At 38.5% G+C, this 18,488-nt stretch overlaps 1 protein-coding gene and 1 pseudogene across 1 annotated transcript in view; one reads left to right on the plus strand and one right to left on the minus strand.

Moving 5' to 3' along the window:
- SLC9B1 (solute carrier family 9 member B1) overlaps window positions 1-18,488 on the plus strand; it is a 131,421-nt gene that overhangs the window by 58,395 nt on the left and 54,538 nt on the right. The window lies entirely within an intron of this gene.
- On the minus strand, window positions 7,130-8,488 carry LOC108532805 (actin-related protein 3B-like; annotated as a pseudogene).

The raw sequence follows: 18,488 nt of genomic DNA on the forward strand, positions 1-18,488 counted from the left end.
ACTTATGAAGCCTAGTTTGGCTGGATATGAAATTCTGGGTTGAAAATTCTTTTCTTTAAGAATGTTGAATATTGGTCCCCACTCTCTTCTGCCTTGTAGGGTTTCTGTGGAGAGATCTGCTGTTAGTCTGCTGGGCTTCCCTTTGTGGGTAACCTGACCCTTCTCTCTGGCTGCCCTTAAGATTTTTCCCTTCATTTCAACCTTGGTGAATCTGACAGTTATGTCTTGGGGTTGCTCTTCTTGAGGAGTATCTTTGTGGTGTTCTCTGTATTTCCTGAATTTGAATGTTGGCCTGCCTTGCTACGTTAGGGAAGTTCTCCTGGATAATATCCTGAAAAGTGTTTTCCAACTTGGTTCCATTCTCCTCGTCACTTTCAGGTACACCAATCAGCCGTAGATTTGGTCTTTTCACATAGTCCCATATTTCTTGGAGGCTTTGTTCATTTCTTTTTACTCTTTTTTCTCTAAACTTCTCTTCTCGCTTTATTTCATTCATTTTATCTTCAATCACTGATACCCTTTCTTCCACTTGATGGAATTGGCTACGCATGCGTGCATCACGTAGTTCTCGTGCCATGGTTTTCAGCTCCATCAGGTCATTTAAGGTCTTCTCTATGCTATTTAATCTTGTTAGCCATTCATCTAATCTTTTTCAAGGTTTTTAGCTTCCTTGCCTTGGGTTTGAACATCCTCCTTTAGCTCGGAGAAGTTTGTTATTACCAACCTTCTGAAGCCTACTTCTGACAACTCATCAAATTCATTCTCTGTCCAGCTTTGTTCCATTGCTGGTGAGCAGCTGCGATCCTTTGGAGGAGAAGAGACGCTCTGGTTTTTAGAATTTTCAGCTTTTCTGCTCTGGCTTCTCCCCATCTTTGTGGTTTTCTCTACCTTTGGTCTTTGATGATGGTGACCTACAGATGGGATTTTGGTGTGGATGTCCTTTTTGTTGATATTGATGCTATTCCTTTCTGTTTGCTAGTTTTCCTTCTAACAGGATCCTCAGCTGCAGGTCTGTTGGAGTTGTTGGAGGTCTACTGCAGACCCTGTTTGCCTTGGTATCACCAGCAGAGGCTGCAGAACAGCAAATATTGCTGCCTGATCCCTCCTCTGGAAGCTTCGTCTCTGAGGGGCACCTGGCTATGTGAGGTGTCAATCGGCCCCTACTGGCAGCTCTGTCAGTTCTCAGAGCTCAAACTCCATGCTGGAAGAACCACTGCTCTCTTCATAGCTGTCAGACAGGGACGTTTAAGTCTGCAGAAATTTCTGCTGCCTTTTGTTCCGCTATACCCTGCACCCAGAGGTGGAGTCTACAGAGGCAGGCAGGCCTTGCTGAGCTGTGGTGGAGCTCAAAGGAGCTTCTCAGCTGCTTTGTTTACCTACTCAAGCCTCAGCAATGTCAGATGCCCCTCCGCCAGCCCAGGCTGCAGCCTTGCAGTTCAATCTTGGACTGCTGCACTAGCAGTGAGTAAGGCTCTGTAGCTGTGGGACCCACTGAGCCAGGAGTGGGATATAATCTCCTGGTGTGCCATTTGCTAAGACCTTTGGAAAAGCACAATTTTAGGGTGGGAGTGTCCCAATTTTCCAGGTACCGTCTGTCACGACTTCCGTTGGCTAGTAAAGGGAAATCCCCCATCCCCTTGCATCACTTCCTGGGTGAGGTGACACCCCGCCCTGCTTCGGCTCACCCTCTGTGGGCTGCACCCACTGTCCAACCAGTCCCAGTGAGATGAACCAGGTACCTCAGTTGGAAATGCAGAAATCACCTGGCTTCTGCGTCGATCACACTGGGAGCTGCAGACCAAAGCTGTTCCTATTTGACCATCTTGGAATGATCCTCTCTTGTCATTTATTCAAGAAATATTTGAAAAGCAAAGATGTCATCATTTTGATGAAGTCCCAGTTTATCAGTTTTTCTTTTATGGATCATGTTTTTGGTATTATATCTAAGAAACCTTTGCTTAGTCCAAGGTCACGAATATTTTCTCCTGTATTTTTTCCTAGACATTTTACAGTTTTAGCTCTTACAATTAGGTCTATCGTCCATTTTAGTTAATTTCCGTATATGACCTAAGGATCTAGGTTTAGTTTTTGTGAATGAATAACCAATTCTTATAGAATCATTTATAGAAAGAACATCTTTTTCCTATTGAATTGTCTTAGCATCTTTGATGAAAATCAATTGACTTTCATCAAATGAAAGTGGGTTGGATTCTGAACTCCCCTTAATTCCATTGATCAATCTATCTCTCTTAATGCGGATTCTACACTGTCTTGACTACTTTTGCTTTACACTGAATTTTAAAATAAGGCAGTATTAAGTACTCTAACTTCATTCTTACTTAGCAAGATTGTTTTGGCTATTCTAGATATTATTGTATTTCTATATGATTTTAGAATCAGCTTGTCAATTTTTCCAATAATCTTTCTAGACTTTTGGCAGGAATTGCAGTTAATTTGTAGATCAATTGACATCTAACAATATTAAGTCATCTAATCCATTAACATGATATATCTCTCCATTTGTTTAGGCACTTATCTGAGTGATGTTTTTTAGTTTTCAGTGCAAAGGTTTTGCACTTATTTTGTTAAAGGTTTTCCTAATTATTCTATTATTGCTATAGTTTGAGTGTCCCTACCAAAACTCATGTTGGAATGCTTAAGAGGTGGGGCCTAACGGGAAGTGTTTGGGTCTTGGGAGCTCTTCCTTTGTGGGCAGCTTGGTACTATTCTTACACTAGTGAGTGAGTTCTCACTCTTGTGAGACTAGATTAGTTCTCTCAGGAATGGATTAGTTACCATGAAAATGAGTTCCTATACAGTGAAGTCACGCTTCATGCTTGGCCCCTTGGTACATGCCTACTCCCCTTTAACCTTCTTCTACCATGTTGTGACACAACACTAAAGCTTTGACCAGAACCCAAACAGATGCCAGTGTCATGCTTTCCGGCCTGCAGAACTGCAAGCCAAATATATCTCTTTATAAATTACTCAGTCTCCGGTATTCTGTTATAGCAACACAAAACGGACTAAGACAGAAAATTGGTACTGAGAGTGGGATGTTGCTATATAGATACTCGAAAATGCAGAAGCCTCATTGGAACTGGGTAATGGGCAGAGGCTGGAAAAGTTTGAAGGAGCAGAGTAGAAAAAGACTGTATTGTCATAAACAGAGCATGAAGTATAATTTTGGTGAGGGCTCAGAAGACAACAAAAAGATGAGAGAAAGTTTAGAATTTCTTAGAGATTGGTTCAGTAGTCATTACCACACTGCTGATAAAAATATGGACAGCAAAGGCCATTCTAATGAGATCTCAGATAGAAATGAGGAACAAGGTATTAAGAACTGGAGACAAAGTCATCCTTGTTACACCGTAGCAAAAATTTGGCTGTCTTGTATCTAAGGCTTTGTGCCCTAAGGTTTTGTGGAAGGCTAGACTTAAGAGTGATGAACTAGGGTACCTGGCAGAAGAAATTTCTAAGCAAAATATAGAGCAGCTATGTATCTACTGTTTACTACATTCAGTGAAATGCAAAATGAAAGGGAAGCAAGCATAAAAATTTGAAAATTAATAGCCTGGCCATGTGGTAGAGAATGAAAGAGCATTTTCAGGAGAGGAGTCCAAGGTTGCAGCAGAACAACAAATACTAAAGAGATTAGCACTGAGAGAAGAAAGACAGTTGATAATTATTGAGACAATTTTTTAAAGACCCTTGAAGGCATTTCAGAAATTTTAGAGGTTGCCTCTCCAGAGGTCTAGGAGGACAGAATGGTTTTAAGAGACAGGACCCATGCATCACTACCCTGTGTAGCTGTTTTGAGATCTTGCTCCCCAAATATTGGCACAGCCCTCAGCAGCCACCCCAGCCATGGCACAATCATACCCAGGTGTGGCTCAGGCTGCCATCCCACAAGATACAAGCCATAAACCTTGGTGGCAAACAGTCGTGGATCAAGCAGCCTCAGATGCAGCTCATGACACCACTCTGGAGGGTGCAAGCGGTAAGCCTTGATGGTATTTACAACCATGTGGTACTAGTTTTGCAGATGTGCAGAATACAAGAGAAATGAAGGCATGGCGGCTTCCACCTAGATTTTAAGGAATGTACTGAAAAGACTGGGAGCTCAGGTAGAGACTTGTTGCAGGGCCAGAGCCACTGCAGTGTACCTCCCCTAAGGCAATGCTGAGCAGAAAAATGGGGGGTTGGAGCTGCCACAAAGAGCCTGTACCAGGGCAATGCCTAGTGAATCCATGAAAGTGGACCATCACTGGGACTCCAGAACTATAGAGTCATTGCCAACATACAACCTCAGCCTGAAAAAGCCACAGGTAACCAACTCCAACCAGTGAGAGCAGCCATGTGGCTATGCCCAACAAAGCAGCAGAGGTGGGGCTGCCCAAGGCTTTAGGGATAAAACTCCCCACTGTGCCCAGGAGGCAGCACATGGAGTGGATAATTATTCTGGAGCTTTAAGATTTAGTATCTGCCCTGCTGAGTTTTGAACTTGCTCAAGGCTTGTCACCTCTTTCTTCTTTTGGCCTATTTCTCCATTTTGGAATGGGACTGTCTGCCATATGACTATTCCACCATTGTATCTTGGAAGTAAATAACTTGTTTTATTATTATTATTATTATTTTACAGGCTCATAGCTAGAAGGAACTTGCCTTGAGCCTTATATGAGACTTTGGACTTTGACCTTTGAATTGGTACTGGAATACATTAAGACTTTGCAGACCATTAGGATTGAATAATTATATTTTACAGTGTAAAAGAGACATGAGTTTGGGGTTCCAAGGGTGGAATGCCATGGTTTCAGTGTCTCTGCCAAAAATCATATTGGAACTTTTAAGAGGTAGAGCCTAATGGGAGATGCTCGGGTCATGGGGACTCTGCCGTTTTGAGCAGCTTGGTGCAGTCCTCATATAGTGAGTGAGTTCTTGTTGTCATGAAACTGGATTGGTTCCTGTGGGAATACATTAGTTACCCTGAGAATGGATTGTTATAAAGCAACCCATTGTACAAAGTTGTACCTTGTGTTTGGCCTCTTGGCACATTCCCACTTCCTCTTTGGTCTTGTGCCATGTTTTGATGCACTACTAAAGTCCTCACCAGAAGCTAAGCAGATGCTGGTGCCATGCTTCTTGAACTTCCCAATCTGGAGAAACATAAGCTAAATAAACCTCTTTATACAGTCTCAGACATTCTATTATAACAACATAAAACAAACTAAGACATTTATTTTTTATGCTATTGTGATTGGAATTGTTTTCTTTATTTCATCTTTGTATTGTTTATTGCTACCATATACACAACTGATTTTTGTATATTGATCATATACTCTACAAACTTGCTAAGCCCCACTCTTAGTTCTAGTAAGTTTGGGAGGGGGTGTGGTATGTGGGTGTGTGTGTGGGTGTGTTCCTCAGGATTTTCTGTATACAAGGCTAATAATAAAAAGAGTTGTCTTTTTTCCATACCTTTTTTTCCTTGACTATTACACAAACTAAGACCTATGGTGCATTGTAAAATAGAAGTGGTAAATACAGGTATCTTTGCATTTTTCCTAATCTAGAGGGAAGCACATTCAATTTTTTTTTAACCATAAAGTATGTTTGCTATAAGCTTCTGGTAGATGCCTTGATCATTTGAAGAAGTTCCCTTCTATTCATAAGTTGATGAGATTTCTTTTTAATATGTGAGTGTTGAATTCTGTCAGATGCTTTTCTGCATCTATTGAGGTGATCATATGGTTATGTCCTTTATTCTGTTAATATAGTTTATTACATTGATTTTGGATGTTAAGTCAACCTCACATTCCTGAGATAAACTTCATTTGATTATGGTTTAAAATTTTTTTCATATGTTGCTCAATTACGTTTGCTAATATTTGGTTAAGAATTTTTATGTCTAGGTTCACAAGGGATATTGGTATATAGCTGTGTTTTCTTGTAATGTCTTTGTCTCATATTGATATCAGGGTAATATTGATATCAAATGAAATAAAGTTAGTTGGGAAGTTTCCTTCCTCCTCTATTTGCTGAAAAAAGTTTTTGTAACATTGGTATTGTTTCCTCTCTTAATAGTTTGGTAGAATTCACCAGTGAAGTATATTTTTTCTCTATAGGAAGATTTTAAATTACTGATGCAGTTTCTTTACTCGATATCAGTATATATTTTTTCCTTTTTCCTTTAGTCAGTTTTGGTAATTTGTGTCTTTCTAGAAATTGTTCTATTTTATCTGAGCTGTCTAATTTTTTACCTTAAAGTTATTACACCATTTTCTTAACATCCTCTTAAGGGTATGGTCTGTGGTGATATTTCTCTTTCATTCTTGATTTTGGGAATTAGTGTCTTCTTTCTTTTTTCTTGGTCAATGTAACTAAACAGTATTTATTTTCTTGACTTTCTGAAATAAGCAATTTTGGATTTCTTTGGTTGTTTTTAATGTTATCCTGTTCTGTATATATCGTTTTGCACCGTGACCTTTGTATTTCATACATCCTACTTACTTTTGGCTTGGTTTACTCATCTTTTTCTAGAGTCTTAAGCTGGAAGTTTTAATTATCAATTTTAGATTACTTTTTCTTTCTGTTTCTAAAGCTATACATTTTCCTCTATACACTGCTTTAATTGCATCCTGTAAATAATGGTATGTTGTTGTTTTTTTGTTTTGTTTTGTTTTGTTTTGTTTTTTGTATTTTAAGTTTATAACATTTTATTTATAAAATAGGCTGGGGAAAAGGATTTATACCACTGCATTCTTTCCTGGGGAGAAATATTTTGGGCCATTTTTGAATTTCTTTTCCTCTTAACAATTTTCAAAGTCACATTTGAATTCCTTGAGAATGGTATTTGTCAACAAAAAAGCTCAAGTGAAAAGGAGGAGGGAAACTGGAGAAGTACGAAGAAAGGGAGTGGGAGAAGAAGGAGTGGGCATACAACAGCTAACACATAAAGAAATGACTTTTACTGAAATGACTCTGCACTGTGCGTCATGCACTAGGTGATGCAAGCATGCTACTCAAACATCAACACCAAATGTCATTTAGAAATGGTGGTCTTCTCTGGGTTCTGACGGACACTTGTTCCCCAACATGACACTATTTAATGATGCTTTCAAGGCAGACACTAAGACATTACTCCAAAGAGAAGGCTGCGGTGGCAGATGCTGGGGCCATATTCTTCATAGGCCTTCTTGGTGTGACAGTCTGAAATAACTCCAAAGTTGAGGCTAGCATTAAGCTTCCAAACCATAAGGCATAGTGCTGCATGTGATGGATTGCCACCCGAACCTCTGCAAGCTTAGGTTTGATTCTCCTGCCACTGAGCTCCTTTACTGAGTTTTAATCTGACATGTACCACTCTTCAAATCTCTCTGCAGTTGAGGTTCAAATTCCTGAACATGGTCAAACCTCTTGAAAGAACAACATTCTTATATAGCGGACAGTGCACATCAATGGGACAGTTTTGTATTCATCAACAATATTCAAGATGGATTCCATAACGTCTGGGTTGGCAAACTCTGGGTAAAAAAATATTTCAGGTTGCAGGAACCTTTTGTAACCAACATCTATTGTGAATTTCTCCTGGTTGATCACATTGATACCTGTGTACTGTTTGATCCACTTCCAGGGATCCACATCATACTTAGCAAATTCCTTGACTATATCAGGGCAAATGTAATAGTATTTCTCCTTCATGGCTTTTGTGGTCTCCAGTGACTGCTCAAGAGGGATTCCTACCTCCCTCTCCCTTAGCAGCTGTCGCATGAAATACGCAATATCACCTACAATCAGGATGTGTTTGATGCAGCTCCCAATTACATAACATTCTACAACTGGGAGAACATAGGTGACTCCATCTCTTTTGTCAATTACTGTACTCATTAACATACATTCACCCACTTGTTGAGATGTCCAAGATACCGCCAAGGCCAGTACCTCCTGAACTGCAATGTAGAATCCTGGTACATTAAATAATTCAAACATAATTTCTGCAAAAATGCTCTGTATTTTCTAGTGTATTCAGTGGAAGTTCTGTCATTAAAAAATAATGGTCCTCAGATTCTGCTCAAAAATATTTAAAAACCACTTGCTCCATGAACCTTTCCATAATACCCCAGTCTTCAGTGATTCCATGTCATATTGACCACTTTGTAATGGCTTCATCCTGTATAAAAAAAGTCAAGGTCATCAACTCCCCTCAACATTCTCCTTTGGGCTTTGTCATCTACCTTTGCTGACTCTCTGATAGAAATGCATGAAAGAATAGTAAACTATGGCTCAGTGTTGCCTGCATAGCCAAGTTTGGAATACCTACTGAAGTTGTCACAGGGCTGAGACCCAGAGCAGTGGATGCAGCTCAACCTCCAGGTGTGGGCTGGATGCCAGGGGCTGAGAGCAGGGCCATGGAGAAGCCAGCGTGGGCACTGAGTGGCTCTTACCTGATGCCACAGTCTGCCACACAGGAAGGCAGGAAGCCCGCCATGCTTGGAATACACAGCACTTAGCCCCACTGGCCACCCTGGAGCACCCTGCCACCATGCACTCGGCAACCCACTCACCCCATATGCCACGTCTCCTGCGTGTTTCCATTTTTATTATAAGATATATTGTAGATGGGTACAGCAAACCACCATGGCACATGTATACCTATATAACAAACCTGCACGTTCTGCACATGTATCCCAGAACTTAAAGTACAATAAATTTTTAAAAAGGAGTATTTTAAAGGCTCAATCTACTATTTGACAGTCATGGAAATAGTGAATGGGAGTTAAAGGGAAAAAAATAAGCAAAAGAAGGAAGGGAGGAGGAAAGGGAAAAAGAAAGGAAAGAAAAGAAAAGGAAAAGGGAAATACAAGAAAAGAGACTAAATAAATAAATAAATAAGTGACTGAAAGTCTGGGAGTTAGCAAATATGTATTCAGACAACACTTACAAAATAGGCCTCTTGCTAAAAATAGCAGAATGCACAAAGTACAGTAGCAGCCTGTCTGTCCTGAGAGGCTGGGGAGGTTTAGGAAAAGAGGCTGGGCAGGTTGGAGACAGATAAGTATGCAGTCAGTTTTTGCTTGGTGGAGAAAGTAATCATGGGTGATTCAGAAAAAGAAAGATACTTACGTAATAATTGTTTTGTACTTTTTTTTTGGTCTTCTATTACTTTCATAAAATTATCTTTGCAACAAAAGTTATTAACACTGTCAGCACTCCTTGTATGCAAAATTCTTTGAATTGGATTTCTTAATTTGTGATCACACTGGTAATTTAGCACAATGAATTGAATGTGTGTCTTTATGTTTAAAGGGAAAAATAAAATTCAAAACAGCATATTTGATGTAATTTATGATTAGATAATAGAGAAATATCAATTTTAATATAATTTTTAGAAAGTAAAGCTTTGGCTGGTCACGGTGGCTCACGCCTGTAATCCCGGCACTTTGAGAGGCTGAGGCAGGTGGATCACGTGAGGTCAGGAGTTCAAGACCAGCCTGACCAACAGGGAGAAACCCCGTCTCTACTGAAAAAAACAAATTAGCCGGGTGTGGTGCCACATGCCTGTAATCCCAGCTACTCGGGAGGCTGAGGCAGGAGAATCGCTTGAACCTGGGAGGCGGAGGTTGTGGTGAGCCGAGATCATGCCATTGCACTCCAGCCTGGGCAACAAGAACGAAACTCCGTCTCAAAAAAAAAAAAAAAACAATTCTTATTAGTGGAACTACTAAAAAAATGCAATGACTCTAAACTCATATCTTACCACGCAGTAGATGTATATCAGAATTTAAGCAGCAGAGAAATCATTTTTAACTTTTTTTTATTTTTACTCATCAGAAAACCATATGAGCTAAAAATACCGAGGCTTCCTAAAATGTACAAACCTCACCACAGCTTTACCACACTGTTTTGTTTTGGGTTTTGCTATTTTAAAATATAAAATAATTCTTCAGTATAACTCATAATTATTTAACTATCAGTAATACTTTGTTATTTATATTAATAAATTCTGCTTCCTTTTGTGAGATTAATTATCCATAGTTTTGCCAGTCTGTTTCTGGGCATTTTACTATTTCTCTACTCAGAGTTGTAATTGCACTTTATCTATCCTTCTTAATTAGAACATCCTTCCTTTATACCAGTGTTTAAAAAATAAATTTAATACTTAATTCAATTTAATACTTCTAAATACACACATATATATATATATAATATAGTCAAGTTCATAAGGAATATATGTGTGATTTTCACATTTCTTTAATGTCCAAAAGATATCCCACTGCATATATGTTTTCTGGTGAGGTTTTAATATACATATTGTTTATTATTCTTTTTTCCTGACACTAGTGCTTCTCAAATTATCTGTGATGAAGAAACAGATGTGGTTTTTTTGTTTTGTTTTCTTCCTTTCTTTAAAAAAGAAAACTTTTATTTTGGGTTCAGGGGTACATGTTCAGGTTTGTTACTTAGGTAAACTTGTGTCATGCGGGTTTGTTATACAGATTATTTTGTCACCTAGGGACTAAGCTTAGTAGACTAGGACCCAATCGTTTTGTTTTAATTTCCCATTTGATGTAGACTGATACTTACTTTTATAAGATACAATGTCAAATTGCTACAGAACTTTGTAATCACTCTCCATTTCTGTATTTGTCTTGTCACTGAGAACAATCCTTGGCACCAGCCAAGAGGGCCCCTGACCAAAAGCACAGGGAGTGTCCTTCCGGCTCCTTGCTTCCTGTCAGCATTCTGCTCACTAAACAAGTGCTTGAACCACCCCTTCTCTTGTCTATTGATATTCAAGCAAAATCTCAATGCAAAAGAGAATCCATGATGTAATTAGAGAAGAGAATGTGTTCTTTTGGATATATCCTTAAAAAATCTTTCCTCAAAATGTCAAAATTCTATTACCAGAAATGTTCTGATTTTCCTAGAATGCAAGAATTCCTGGAAGAACATCTTACAGATTGCAATATTCTTTCATGGTCACTAGTTCATTTTATTGTAACAAAACCTATGTATATTGGCAAGAGATAATTTTTTATCCCCATTTTACAGACAATAAAACTGACTTACAGGTTTAAAAAAATTATATTTTATATATAGAGAGAGAGAAAAAACAAGAAAACACTTGTGTTTTCTTCTTTCACCCATAATTACCATTTGCATATATCTCCTAATCTCCTATCCTTTTACATTCAACCTGCTTGTTTTATGTAAAGTTTGTTTCTTGTAGGCACCATATAGCTGAATCTTGTTTTTTTTAAAGTCCTGTATGGTAATAGTTGCCTTTTGATTTTAGTCCATTCACATTTAACATAATTATTGATATGGTTGGATTTGCATTTAACATCTTGTTATTTGTTTTCCATGTGTCATATCTTTTGTTTTCTTTTCTCACATTACTGCTTCTTTCATGTTAACCAAGTATTTTAGTGCCCTATTTCAATTTCTCTGTAGATTTTGCTGTTTTCTAGCTTTTGTTGTAGTGGTTTCTCTGGGGCTGGTTTTTTTTTTGTTTTCTTTGTTTTGTTTTTTTGTTTTTTGAGACAGTCTCACTCTGTCGCCCAGGCTGGAGTGCAGTGGAACGATCTCAGCTCACAGCAAGCTCCGCCTCCTGGGTTCACGCCATTCTCCTGCCTCAGCCTCCCAAGTAGCTGAGACTACAGCCCGGTTAATTTTTTGTATTTTAGTAGACACGGGATTTCACCATGTTAGCCTGGATTGTCTCCATCTCCTGACCTCGTGATCTGCCCGCCATGGCCTCCCAAAGTGCTGGGACTACTGGTGTGAGCCACCGTTCCCGGCCTCTCTGGGGCTTATTTTTTTAAGAGACAACGGCATGGTCGTAGCTTATTGCAGCCTCAAACTCCTGGGCTCAATCAGTCCTCTCACCTTTGCCTGTCAAGTAGCTGGGACTACAGGCATGTGTCATCACACCTGGGTAATTTTGCTTAAATTTTTTTAGAGACAGTTGTATTAGTCCATTCTTGCATTGCTTTCAAATACCTGAGAGTCAATAATTTATGAGAGGTTTAATTGGCTCACAGTTCTGCAGGTTGTACAGGAAGCATAGAGGCATCTGCTTCTGGGAAGCCTTCAGGAAGCTTACAATCGTGGCAGAAGACAAATGCATATCACATAGCGAAAGCAGGAGTAAAAGAGCAAGGGTCAGTGCCACACACTTTTAAATGAGATCTCACAAGAACTTATTCACTGTCACAAGGACAGCACCAAGAGGATGGTACTAACCATTCATGAGAAATCTGCCCCATGATCCATTCACCTCCCAGCAGGACCCACCTCCAACTTTGGGAATTACAATTCAACATGAGATTTGGGCAGGGACATATATCCAAACTATATCAACAGAGTCTCATTGTGTTGTTTGGGCTAGTCTCAAACTACTAGCCTCAAGCAATACTTCTATCTCAGCCTCCCAAGTACCTTTGGGGATTATAATAATCAATCATCTTCCCTTTTACAATCTACTTTGGTTTAATAATTTTACTTAATTCCAGTGTTATATAGCAACTTTGATCCAATGTACCTCTTATATGCTATAAACTCAGCAGTATTGTTATAGTTATTGCCTATAATAATCATATGCTTTTTTAAAAGAGATTAAATCAGAATACACACACACACGCACACACACACATCTTTTATACTTACAAATTTATTTACCATTTCCAGTGCCACTTATTCCTTATAGGTTCAAGTTGCCATCTGGTGTCATATCCTTTTATCTTTATATATATATATACTTTAAGTTCTAGGGTACATGTGCACAACATGCAGGTTTGTTACATATGTATACATGTGCCATGTTGGTGTCCTGCACCCATTAACTCGTCATTTACATTAGGTATATCTGCTAATGCTATCCCTCCCCACTCCCCCCACCTCATGTCAGGCCCTGGTGTGTGATGTTCCCCACCCTGTATCCAAATGTTCTCATTGTTCAATTCCCACCTATGAGTGAGAACATGTGGTGTTTGGTTTTCTGTCCTTTTATCTTAAAAGCATTTTCTTTAGTGTTTCTTTATCAAGGGTAAGTTATCTTTATTTTATTTATCTGGAAATGTCTTTATTTCAGCTTCATTTTGAAGGATCATTTAACTGGATACAGAATTCTTGGTTGACAGTTATTTTCCCTGCATTTTGAAATGTCACTTCATAAGGCCTCCATTTTTTCAGATAAAATGCCAGTATTGATCATATTATTGTTCTCCTGTATGTGATAAGTCATCTCTTGCTACTTTCATAATTTTTTTATTATCCTTGGCTTTCACCAATTTGACAGTTATGGCTCTAGGTGTGAATCTCTTTGTGTTTATCCTACTTGAGATTTGTTGAACTTCTTATATCTGAAGATTAATGTTTTCATAACATTTTGAAGTTTTCAGACATGTTTTCAAATTTTTCTGCCCCTTTATCTCTCTCTTCTCCTGGAATTCCCATTATGCATATGTTAGTGCTCTTGATGGTATCCCATAAGTTTCTGAGGATCTGTTTATTATCCTTTTTTCTTTTTGTTCTTCAGATTGATTAACCTCTATTGGTCTATCTTGAAGTTCACTGATACTTTCTTTCACAAGGTCAAATGTGCTATTGAACCTCGCTAGTGATTTTTTCACTTTAATTGTTGTACTTTTCAATTCTAGATTTCTATTTTTAAATATGTTCTGTCTCCTTATTCATATTCTCTATTAGACAGAACATTGTTATCATATTTTTAATTTGAATATATTTATAATATATACTTTGAAAATTTTCTAAATCTGATATCTGAATTCAGACAGTTTCTAGTCACTGATTTTTTTTCCAGAGTATGAACCATATTTTCCTGTTTCCTTACACATCTAATAATTTTTAACTGAAAACTAAACACTTTAATTATACATTATAGCAAATCTGGATTTGGTTTTTATTTGTGATTGTTTTGTTGTTGTTATTGTTTTGGTAATTGGCCTATACTTGTACTGTATAATCCTTCTGCCCAATGGTTTTCAGCAGTGATGTCTTTTATATTGTGTTGTTGTTGTTATTATTGTTTTAGCCTGTCTTTCTAGGAATTTCCTTTGTGTCTGTTGCATAGTTTGATTTTGGAGAGACATTATGTTAAAGCTAGTAAGCCTTACACTCTCTGCCAAATAATCTGTGGGTGGTTGGGTGAATGCATTCAAAGTTGCAATTAATACTCAAGTCTCACTTCATTTTTACTTTTTGTCATACTCTCTTGAGTCTTTCCTACACTTCCATACTTTTCCAATCAGCCATATATGTGTGGAGAACTTATCTCAAACTGTCTATGACTCTCTCCTTTCCAGGATATCTCATTTTTTTTAAGTAATACTCAGGTTTTTAATTTATTATAGTGAAAGGACACAAAGCAGAATTAGCAAAGGGAAAAAGGTGTATGTGGTAAAGTCTAGAGGAAACCAGGCACAAGCTTCCCAGAATCACCTCCTGTGGAGTTACAAGGATGTGTTTTTCTTTCCCAGCATGAAATTTTGACAGCACATGTGCAATGTCGTCTACCAGGACCAGAGTCTCATTAGAGACTAAGTACTCAGGATTTTATGGACGTTACTCTCCTTCACATGTACCAGAATTCCAGACTCCCAGAAGGAAAGCAGCTGTTCAGAGTAAACCACAGTGTTTGTATAAACATTTTGGGCACAGTGAGCCACTCTTCTCAGAGAATTGGAACTTGGAATTGGGAAACTCTAGCCTTGCATGTGGGTCTTTCTTTTCTTTCTTTCCTCTTTCTCTCTCTCTCTCTCTCTTTCTTTCTTGAATTCCAGGATACATGTACAGAACGTGCAGGTTTGTTACATAGGTATACATGTGCCATGGTGGTTTGCTGCACCTGTTGACCCTCAGGACCTCTCATTTAAATTTTTGTCTTGTCTTCCACTTCCCCAACTGAGACTGCAACCGCAGACTAGTAAAGCTACAATTCTCTCTGTTCATTCCCAAACCACTCTGCTATATTTAACTGGCAAAACCATTGATTTCTTCCCTCTACTCCATACCAAATCCACTCCTGCCCCCAGCCCTAACAGGAAAGCTGCTGGTTTTTACATCTAGCTTCATACTGGTAAAACTGCAGTTTTTCCCAACTGAGCTTGGGGATGAAAAGAGGGATGGGAGTGTATTAGTCCGTTTTCATTCTGCTGATAAAGACATACCCAAGACTGGGAAGAAAAAGAGGTTTAATTGGACTTATAGTTCCAGATGGCTGGGGAGGCCTCAGAATCATGGTGGGAGGTGAAAGGCACTTCTTACATGGTGGCGGCAAGAGGAAGATGCAAAAGCAGAAACACCTGATAAAGTCATCAGATCTTGTGAGGCTTATTCACTACCATGATAACAGTATGGGGGGAACCACCCCCGTGATTCAATTATCTCCCACCAAGTCCCTCCCACAACACATGGGAATTATGGGAGTACAATTCAAGATGAGATTTGGGTGGGGACACAGAGCCAAACCACATTAGGGAGCATCCCCAGTCAGGAAGGGCTCAGACTTTTACCAATCCTACCAAAAACCCTAATACTTTTTTCAAGAATAAATGCTTCTTAATTTGATAACTGTCTTTGATGAGTTTTCAGGGTACTAAAAGATTGTTTTGGTATTTTGTGCAATTTTAGGGGAGAGTTTTGGTGTGGAAATAAATTGCCAACCTTTTCATGTCACCTCACAACCTTATCTCTGTATCTTCTGATTAACAATTTTCATTAGTAATGTGTTACACATATTAGTAATGTGTTACAACATTGGTTGTACAATGTGTTACAACCAATACTTGTTTAGACTAACCTACATTTTACCAATTACTTTGCACATTGATCCTTCCTTTTTGGTTCTATGTTATATTTCTAAAGCATATCTTTCAGTAGATTTTTCCCCAGTAAAAAATGGCATATGTTCTTAAATGTATTTGTTTGACAATATCTTTCATTTGTCTTTTGTTTGAGTGACAGTTAACCGGCTACAGAATTCAACATTGAATGACTTCTTTATCTCTGTACTTTGAAGATTTTAATTATGCTATTAAGAATTGAGAATCTGCTTTATTGTTTATTTCATTATGATTAATCTCTTTCTCTGTCTAGATTCTTTAAGATTTTATTTTTGCCTTTGGTAGTCTATAGTTTCTCAACATTTTATCTAAGTGTCTACTTTTACTTAATCCTGATTAGAATTCATTTGACTTCCTGTGTCCAAATCAATAAAAACCTTAATCAATTCTGTAAAATTTGAAGCCAGTTTTCTTCTCAAATATTGTATCTTCTTCATTCTTTCAATTATGTTTCAGAAACTACTGTTAGCTGTGTTTTAGATATTTTCCATCATCTAAATCTCTCATTTTCTACCTCATTTTTTTATGCTATGCTCTTAAGTAATTTCCTCATATCTACCACTTTGCTGTGTTCTCCTTCAGCCATGTCTAGACTGCTATTTGGGGTACTTAGTGGGGTTTTTTAGTTGAGTAACTTTTAAGGTTTTTTCTAGATGTTCTATTTAATTATTTTGCAATACTTTCAAGTAGCTTTTTCTTCTCATGTCTCCAATTTTTAAAAAATTGTCTCTAGTCCCTTTGAAAATACATATTTTATAGTGTCTATCTAGTGGTTCTATTAGCTGAGGTTTTTAGACATCTAATCCCATTCTTTGTTGTATCTGTTAACTTTTGCTCATGGGATATTTCTTCTTATTTTATTATAAGTTCAGATTCACTTGGTTTTACCTTTGAGACTTTATGCGGTCTGGGATTAGGAGTGTCTGTTAGAGATTTTTTGAATTAGCATCTGCCAAGTGTTCTAGGGATACTTCTATGCAGGGACACTTTTATGGTAGATTTAGAACTTTGGGATCCCTAAACTGTGCATGTAATGTAAATTTGAGCCCTACACATAAGTTGGATGAGGCCAGTGTTGCATATGAATTCTCAAAAAAGACTTTGCCACCCAGAGACCAGCTAAGACAAACTGTCTTGTCTTCTCAGTTTGTCAGTAGGATGACATTTTCTGGTCCATTCTTTTTTTTCTTCTTCTTTTTCTTGAAATGGAGTTTTGCTCTTGTTGCCCAGGCTGGAGTGAAGTGGCGCCATCTCAGCTCACTACAATGTCCGCCTCCTGGGTTCAAGCGATTCTCCTGCCTCAGCCTCCCAAGTAGCTGGGATTACAAGCATGCGCCACCAGGCCAGGCTAATTTTTTGTATTTTTAATAGAGACGGCATTTCTCCATGTTGGTCAGGCTCATCTTGAACTCCTGACCTCAGGTGATCCACCTGCCTCTGCCTCCCAAAGTGCTGGGATTACAGGCATGAACCACCGTGCCCAGCCTCGTCCATTCTTTTAGTAAGAGTTTAGCCCTCCAAGGCTTCCAGGTTTGCAGGATGACAATAATCAGAGGGGAGGGGGGAAAGAAACTTTGTTCTAACTTTCTGCCTGGAGTAAGTCAACATCCTCCTCTTTTACCCTGGCAAATTCTATACAGCCAGAAAGGGGTCATAGCTAAAAAATGCCTGTAAGTTGTTTTAAAAACATTAAAAGCATTACCTACTATGATTCATGGCAAATGACTTAATTAGCATATGGAAATTTACCATGTTATTGTCTGTCCTTTACAGAAACCTATGGATTCCTCTGTGAGTAGCACCTAGTTGCCAGAAACAAGATGTCTAATAGCTTATACCTACTCATCTTATCTACCTCTACTTCCTACACATAATCTAAGATACTTTATATTTATTCCCACAAAGTCTAGGTTCATTTCTTCTATCCATTACCTTCTCTAATACATTTATGCCAAATATCAATTGAATTATCCTTTCAAAATAAAGATTTAGTAGGTTCCTGTTAAAAGATTTGGCACCCTGACACGGTGATCTTCAATAAGATTGTGAATTCTTATCACAGACAATCATCCTCTTATTTTCCATCCTGATGAAAAAGCTATTTTAAAATATAAAATGAAGTAAATCTCATCATATTGCCATGATGTTCTTAACTATCATATATTATAATGGTTAGCATTTTCAAGAGTTCACATACAGGTTTTTTTTATTCCTTTATTGAGACTGAGTCTCGCTCTGTCACCCAGGCTGGAGTGCAGTGGCACACTCTTGGCTCACTGCAACCTCCGCCTCCCGGGTTCAGGCGATTCTCCTGACTCAGCCTCCCATATAGCTGGGATTACAGGCACGCACCACTGCGTACGGCTAATTTTTGTATTTTTAGTAGAGATGGGGTTTCCCTGTGTTGGCCAAGCTGGTCTCAAACTCCTGACCTCACGTGATCCAGCCTGCCTCAGCCTTCTAAAGTGCTGAGATTAAGGCGTGAACCACTGCACCTGGCCCAGATACAGGTTTTAAATATTTTTAAAGTAAAAACACTTTGTTTAAAACCTATCTCATGGCCGGGCGCGGTGACTCAAGCCTGTAATCCCAGCACTTTGGGAGGCCAAGACGGGCGGATCA

This window comes from Rhinopithecus bieti, unplaced genomic scaffold (assembly GCF_001698545.2).
Source record: "Rhinopithecus bieti isolate Rb0 unplaced genomic scaffold, ASM169854v2 scaffold_9690, whole genome shotgun sequence".
Lineage (NCBI taxonomy): Eukaryota > Metazoa > Chordata > Mammalia > Primates > Cercopithecidae > Rhinopithecus > Rhinopithecus bieti.